Genomic DNA, 8,129 nt, shown 5'->3' on the forward strand with positions numbered 1-8,129 from the left:
CAGGGGGTCTCCAAGCAGTTTCAGGGGAGGCTCAGTGAATGAAAGTGGAAAAAATATTAAAGTAGTCATCAAAAGGAGAGCACATAGAATAGCCTAACTGTGCCTCATTTGGTAAAAGAGATCATAGATCGTTTTAGGGAATTTGACAGTTTTTCCCAGAGTCAGAAACAAATAAATGCCTTCAGACAGAACTTATTATCTGTCTGAATTAGCTGAACGGCAGGAAGTAACACAGGTGCAAGCAGAACATTAATGAGGGTTTCCAACTTCCAATCCATTTTGGTGACCCAGTCCTGGGGCCCTCGTTACTATTTTGCGTGCACCTGTGTTACTTCCTGCATGCTATTGGGCTCAAAATAACACAATAATCCCATATGCATCCAGGAATTGAGCGAGGGAGGCACCTTTTTACAAGCTTTGTCTGGGGGGAGGCCCACAGTCTCAGACTTTGAAAAGCCCTGCTCTACACAGCATGTGCACAGCCGCGCGACACAAGTACGGCAGCCCAGTGAAGTCAAATCACCACCACACCACTCGACTTTTCCCACAGCGAAAATTAGCTCTCCACTCCGCCTAGCGGCCACCACCACCCTTTTTAAACACACATTTTACTGACCCTTGCAAATAACTTAATTTCTTCTCGAAGCAAATTGTTTTGATGACATTTAACTTTACAAACTGGCCAGTGGCGGTCTGGATATGTTTTTTACTAGGTGTTTCCACGTTATTATTGGCAACAAGTCAATTTGCGTTCGAAAGGTCAAATAAGCTAAATATTGAAATATTCAAGTAGGAACCTTTGGGCAGGCGGGCAGAGGGGGAGCATAATATGAAACGGACAGCACTGATACGGTTCAGACCGGAAGTTGTATCAAGAAGTGTCGGCAACTCTGCAAATGGCGTCAACGCGAGACATCAGTCATTCTGCAACTAGGAGGCTAAGTTGATTCTGGTAAAAGATTAGTTACTACTTATAATATTTATCCAGTATTAAAAGGGGAGATTAATAGGCTATAGATTTTGCCACATTAATAAGAAGGGAATCTAAGGGTGGATTTCAGTCATTTTGGTGATAAGCCAATTCGGTAGGCTAGGTATATTTTCAGATAATTAGCCTAATTGTAGGCCTATTATTAAATTCTAAGTTCTAAAGTCACAATTTATTTTAAAGGGGTCTAATTTCTATTTTGTGTTTATTTCATGTCAACTAAAATATAAATAATAATTGTACCATCCAATCAAAATCGAAGTAAAATATTCATAGTGGTAAATACAGAGGTGGGTAAACCATCGATACAATTTGTTGCCAACTAATTTAATAATCAAAAACTATTTACATTTTTCACAAAGAAGTCCTTGTCCGTTTTTTCCCCGTCTTTCCCCCAGCCAGTCTCGCCTGTAGGCATGGGGCCATCTGAGTGTACGAGGGGTGGAGGACTGGAGGTGGCCAGGCGGGGCTGGAACGTTCGGGGCCGAGGAGTGCTGCTCCTGGGGCAATACTGGAGCGGGCTTCATGGCTGACCTGGTCCAGTCCTTCCTCCACACGGTCCAGCCTAACCCCGTCCCTAAAGGTCAGTATGGGTCTCTGTGCTCTTTCTCACTCATCAACCATCTAGAGCAGTGGTTCTCAACCTTTTTGAGCTGTGACCCCCCAAAAGATTTAGGCTGGGGTTCATGACCCCCCCCCCCGCCTGCCGCTCCCAGTGCGTGCATGCATGCACACAGTTAGGCTACCCACTGATTTCACTCACTCAAATCTGTTCTATGCAGTTGATATAGTTTATATTATTTTATAGGCTACTACATTATATCATTGGTATGGGACATTTAATCATGGGAGAAAAAAATTATTCTCAAAAAATATGTAGGATTTTTTTTTTTTTTTTTTACAACCATCCCATGACCCCCCCCCCCCCCCCAAAAAAAAAATAATAATAATAATAATCTTGCGACCCCCCGGGGGGTCCCGACCCCCAGGTTGAGAACCACTGATCTAGAGCAGGGCTTTTCAGCCTGATACTGTGGGCTGCTCTTGGGGGTCTTCTTTCCAGTCCATAGCCATCTCAAATGTCGTTTAACACTAGAACTCACTGCCATACATTATTTGCATAATACTTTCAATGATCAATATAAAATATAATAATATATGGATCTGTAATGTTAGGATAGGTAATAATATCAGGAAACACAAATATCAATTCTAATCAACGTGCACATTTATTAGTTCATCACAACCACAGAACCATCTATAATTACAAATATACAAATTCAAATTAGATGAATATTTTTTCAATTTCTTCAATTTCAACATGCAATCATGGAAGTTGGAAACCCTCATTAGTGTTTTGCTTGCACCTGTGTTTACCCTGCCTTTTTGACACAAAATAGCCCCCATGAAAGGGTCTATTGGAGGCCATCTGACTGCACCCAGAGCTCCATTACAAGTTTTCATGGGCAGCAGAGCGCTGTCTATAGACTGATTTCAGTCAAACGTTAATTATCTTTTCCGTTTTCCGTCTGCTCCTCTCCCCCACCCCTGTCATGTTTTTTGCTTGCATTAGACTGAAATGCCATAACTAACATACATAAACCTTATCTTAAGATGTGTGTGATTGAATTGATTGAATTAAAAAACTGAATGATTGTTCTTCCTCTGCTGTAGCATTGTGACAATCTCTGGCGGGATGCCTTCACCACAGAGTTCTTTGAGGATGACGCCATGTTCACCATGGAAGACGAACCTCCAGTAAGATCAAAAGAGAAGATGCTGATTGATTGTATATTCTAATATGTGTCCATTTGAGTGCTTCTTGTATTTTATATGAATATTTTTATGGAAAATTCCTGTTTTATTTCAATAGCTTCATGTAATGAGATGCAAAGCTAAAGCACTAAAATCCAATTCAGAGGTGTGTCTTATTTGTCCAGTCTAGTAGGAATTAATTTAGAGGCGTGTCTTATTTGTCCAGTCTAGTAATAATTTCTGGTATTGATTCAGAGTCGCCGCCTCACATTACGTGGAAATTAAATTATGGCTCCTTGAAAAGTCCCGGAAAAGTTGTTTTCTAAGGAAATGGAATTGCAAGTGCCTCACAGAGTTGGCATGCAGCCTCTCCTCCCTCCTCCCAAAGGGTTTTCATAGTCTACTTCAGTGGCTGATTCACACTCAGCCCCGCTGTGCTCCTCTACTCAGGTGAGCTCAGTAGCTGACAAATGGAGCTCTCCATGGTTCTGAACCTGTGTTGACTGTGTTGACTCATTTGGACCACTATTAGCCAGTTTTGCTCATTTAGTCAGCCCTAATGACCTAATTCAAGAATCCAGCTCAGTTAGGTCACCCGCAGGGGTGATCTTTACACTTCCTGCGAGAATCAATGTGTAAAATTGCATAGCTGTGGCCTCGCCCACCCTGCAGCTCGCCCACTGCGCGTCGCATATGCAGCTTGGTCCGCTACACGGCCTCGCATGCTCTATGTTATCACTGATGACAGCATCACGGATGACATCACTGATGACATAATCACCGATGACGTCATCACTGAACTTGTATAGCCTCAACCAGGAAGGATCACATCATCACTGATGACATCATCAGGTAATTAGGGCAATCACCTAATTTAAAAAAAATCCGTCAGGTCACCGGTGCTCTTTACACCCCCTGAAAGATTCTGCCTGATCGCACAGAAAATGGCATAGGTATGGCTGTCCGAAACTCTGCTCACGCACACACACACGGATAATTAATAAATTATTTATAATAATTAATAAAATAATTAATAAAAATAAGACTCTTATTTGCTGACTTTTCCTCAGCCTTCAACAAGATGCAGCCTCACATCTTGATTGAGCGTCTTGCCTCTCATTTTAATTTGCCCAATCAGCTTTCATTGTTACTTTTGGACTTTTTAACAAACAGAATGTGATGTCAGGCTAGGTCAGGTCATGTCATATCGGGCTAGGTCAGGTCATGTTTGGACAGACATGATTAGGGTTTTGATGAGATCTAAATGGTTCCTGTGTTTGTGTTGCAGGAAGGCTACATCCCATATAGGAACACCAAGCTCACCTACTTCCTGCAAAGCTGCTTGGGAGGCAACAGCAAAATGTGAGTTCAGCATCGTCAAGTGACATTTCAAAGTCTGAGACTGTGGGCCTCCCCCCAGACAAAGCTTGGAAAAGGTGCCCCCTCACTCCGGGATGCCTATGGGATCATGATTGTTATTTGATCCCATAAACACTCAACAATTGAGCCCAGATAGCCTGATATTGCTGTTTGACATACTGTACGTCAGACTACACAAATTACATCAAGTTCTATCTGATGGTATTTATTTGTTTCTGTCCCTGGGAAAAACTGCCATACACCCATAACCAAATCAACAGACGCTCTTTCATATATTTAAATTTTTAGCTTCTTGAATATCTTAATTCCCCACCCAGATTGAGTAAGAACAAAATCTGTGCCTTAAGTAAATTAACTAATTTCTGAATGGTCATGGAAAACCTGCAAAAGTCAAAATCTCATTTTCCAGGCCTGGAAAAGTCATGGAATCAGTCAAATTCTTGAAAGTTTAATGGAATTTTGTTGCCTGTGTGTAAGGAAATTAATTGTTATGGGAATCTTCCATGGATAACCTTCCACGTAATGTAACAATTTATTTTCTGTAGCTGTTGACGTAACTTTTAGTGCTTGTTTTTTCATGTTAATATTTTTATGGAATATTTGTGTTTTTAATTAAATGGCTTCCATGTAATGTGACGCAGTGACTCTCAAGCACTAAAATCCATTAAGAGCTGTGTCTTATTTGTCCAGTGTAGTAATAATTTCTGGTATTGATTCGGAGTCCCTGCCTCGCATTGCATGGAAATAATATTATGGATCCTTGAAAAGTAATGGACAGGTTTTGAAATTTCATCCATGAAAATGTGCTAATATTGTGTTTATTTGTGTGCTGTCTTTCTCGTCCCAGGCTCATGTTTGTTAACATCGCTCCAGAGCCAGACAGCCTTGGGGAAAGCCTGAACTCTCTGAGATTCGCATCTAAGGTCAGTAGCCTCCTACCTAGATCATTTATTTGACCTTTCTTTGCTCATTCCTATGGATGGATAACTGACCAAACGTAGATAATGTGACATCAGACCACAGACCGGTGTTAACACATTGACTGCCAGACGTTTTTTTTTTGCTGTAGGTAGCTTCTGCCAAGCCGTTTTTTGAGGATTATGGCTCATTTTACAAGAGCCGAGGATTCGTTTCAGCTTGGAGTTTGTGAACATACAATATCTCAAAAGTACTAATAGAATGTGTACTTTCTCTGTCTAAAAGAGTTAGTTTGTAGAGTTAGTAGTTATGTAAGCATTAGCAGTTGAATACAGCATGGTTTTATCGTCAGAAAGAATATTCAGAGATAAACGGCTTTTTGTGAAATTGGATGGAACAGTCACTTTAACCATTCATTTTTGTCTCTCTCTCTCTCTCTCTCCCTCCCCCTCTCGCTCTCTCTCTCTCTCTCCCTCCCTCTCGCTCTCCCTCCCTCTCTCTCTCTCTCTCTCTCTCTCTCTCTCCCTCCCTCTCGAGTTGCTTCAACTCCTCCCTCCGTGGGCGGACAAGCTTGTCACCAGTCAGTGCTTTGCTGCTCTCCTGTGCCTGCATGTCTGCACGGCCGCTGTTTGAGGAAGTCGGGATGGACTCGCTCGTTTGGAGTTTTGGTTGAGAGAAGCTTTTGCGATTCTGGTCATATTTATGCTGCGTGTTTCAAAGTGTGTTCCTCCACCTGTAATCTATCACCCGATCATAGTAGATCGGCTGAATCTATTATGTAAATTTGCAATCCCGCATCGCCAGCAATCAGCGCGAAAAGGAGAATGGCTGGGCTGAGAATGGCGTGACAAGTTAAAAAAATGCTTTCCTTCCTCTAGCAAGGAGAGCACTGTTGCCACTTAGTGGGTCGGTGGAATGGGTTGTAAACGTTCGGTGGCTCCAATAATTATATAAGAGATGTAAAAGGCTTAGATGCACAACCCACCGTCAAAAAAAAAAAATCGATGCCAAAAACGTGTAAACACGTTGTTGGCAGGGAACAGCTGGATTCTGAAAACGTGTTCATACGTTGTTGGCAGTGAATGTGTTAAGAGGATGTAAGGTTGGTATTGCTAAGTGTGTGTTCATGCTTTGACATCTAGTCATTTGTTTTTATTCTTTTGCAGGTGAACGACTGTGTGTCTGCCAACCACAAATAATAAAAAAAGGACACTTAAAGAGACAGGAGCAGCGACTGTCCACGGCTCATACATTGGGGCCTTTGTGCTTTCTGTGCAAGTTTTTGTTCATTATTATTATTATTGTTTATAATCCATTGTTCATATTGTTCATAATCTGTTCATCAATTGTTCATAATTGTTATTATTGTTCATAATCTATTCATCTATTGTTCATAATCATAATATTGTATCATTATTATTATTTTTGTTTTGTTTATATAGTTGTTTTGTTCCTTAATTATTATCTTGTGCAAAAATAAATTTTTCTAGTCAACATTTGAGTGTTGTGGTGGATTTCTAGAAATGACGCTCTTACACAGGAGCTGAGCTGAGTTTAACATGCAGGTACAGGAATGATTCCAGCTCTTTTCATTTTCAACACACTCTTCAAGCTTCTGTCACATCTGACAGTGTGCAGAGCCTCTCTGACCTGAATGAAGCTGCAAACAGTCTCTCTCAACGTGTCTTTTGCTGTAGTTCCTCAGTTAAGCCTCTAGATGTCAGTGTAGCGCTGTTTGTTTTTCCCGTTTCCTCATTTAGCTGTTTATTTTCTCCAGAGAAGCTCTCACTCTCAAAGGGTTGGGAGGGTTACTTTAAAACTGCAATCTGATACAATTACTAGTTACCGGTTAAAGATTGTAATTAGTAATGTAATCCAAGTATCACAATTTTAAAGTAATGTATCATTTGTGTTACTTTTCGATCACTTTTGAACAAATTTCCTAAATTTGACTATGTAGCCCTGAGACATGCTTAGCTCCTCAAGAGGACATTTCACACCTACCCCATGCACATAACCCTTCACTCATGCACACACACAACACACACACACACACACACACACACACACACAGCTCTGTAAAACTAATTTCAGACTTTTATAAGTGTTGTTGGTTACATCAGGCTTTCAGCCAATCTAGTGTTGCCTGTTTTACAATACATTAATATTTCTATCTTCGGCTCATGATATGATCTGGTTTCGAAGCATTTATTTTTTGGGTGCACTGGTCCTTCTTTTTTAAGCCACTCAGCCAAGTGTGTTTTTTTCTCCAAGCCCTGCTACAACACTGACTGACTTAAGCTTGAAAAGATGTTGATTATAAAGTACATCCAAAAAGCCAGCACAGGTCCATTACAGTAGGATAATGAGCCATGCAAAGAAAGTTTCAGACAAGATGTAAGCCATCCAATATGGTGACAAGTTAAATTTAAGTTAAGCTGCAAAACAATATAGGCCTACCTAACAACACAGACAAAAATATAATTCTTTCCAACATTAGCATATTTTATGTATAGGCTTGTTTGCACTGTTGTTGGATTTTGATGCATAGTTTTTGTTAATCAGAAGTTATTAGTTAAGTTTAGCGATGTATCATTTTGTGGATTTTCTTGTTACTGAGCAACATACTGGAAACAGTCAAGCACTACAATTTATATTCTCTTTCGAGCCAGGTTTCTGAGACAATGTCACTTTCATCTTCAAGTTGGTTAATAAAAATGACACCATCACGTCTCTTCAGACTTTTAATAACGTGTTCACAGTTACATCTTAGAAATTATGAAAATGAAATTGACAAGTTAAGAATCTGTTTCATTTATTCCAGTGCACATAAAAAAGTGCACCCATGGCACATTGTCCCCACAGTGTCCACCCTAGAAATGGAGTGCACGAGATTTCTAGTGTTTAAATACTTAAGAAATAGATTTTTTTCGTAGAGACATTTTGGTGATTTTGGTGGTATGTTTTCATCTGCTGTTTTAGACCAAACATGTCAACTCATGCCATGTTATCCACATCATCAGTGGGTATGACATCACTTGATGATTGTGGGGCATGACGTGACAGCAGAGGTTATGACATCATCCTT

General features: G+C 40.4%; 1 pseudogene across 1 annotated transcript in view; it reads left to right on the plus strand.

Annotated features, from left to right (window-relative positions):
- Nucleotides 1-1,513: 1,513 nt before the first annotated feature.
- Nucleotides 1,514-8,129, plus strand: part of LOC310796438 (ATP-binding cassette sub-family A member 2-like) — a 106,018-nt pseudogene continuing 99,402 nt past the window's right edge. Inside the window, exons 1-4 of the transcript in view lie at nt 1,514-1,571; nt 2,700-2,746; nt 4,032-4,105; nt 4,971-5,046. The product of the transcript in view is annotated as an ATP-binding cassette sub-family A member 2-like (transcript). The remainder of the gene's footprint in view (nt 1,572-2,699; nt 2,747-4,031; nt 4,106-4,970; nt 5,047-8,129) is intronic.

Source organism: Poromitra crassiceps, assembly GCF_964638095.1.
Source record: "Poromitra crassiceps genome assembly, chromosome: 22".
Taxonomy (NCBI): Eukaryota; Metazoa; Chordata; class Actinopteri; order Beryciformes; family Melamphaidae; genus Poromitra; species Poromitra crassiceps.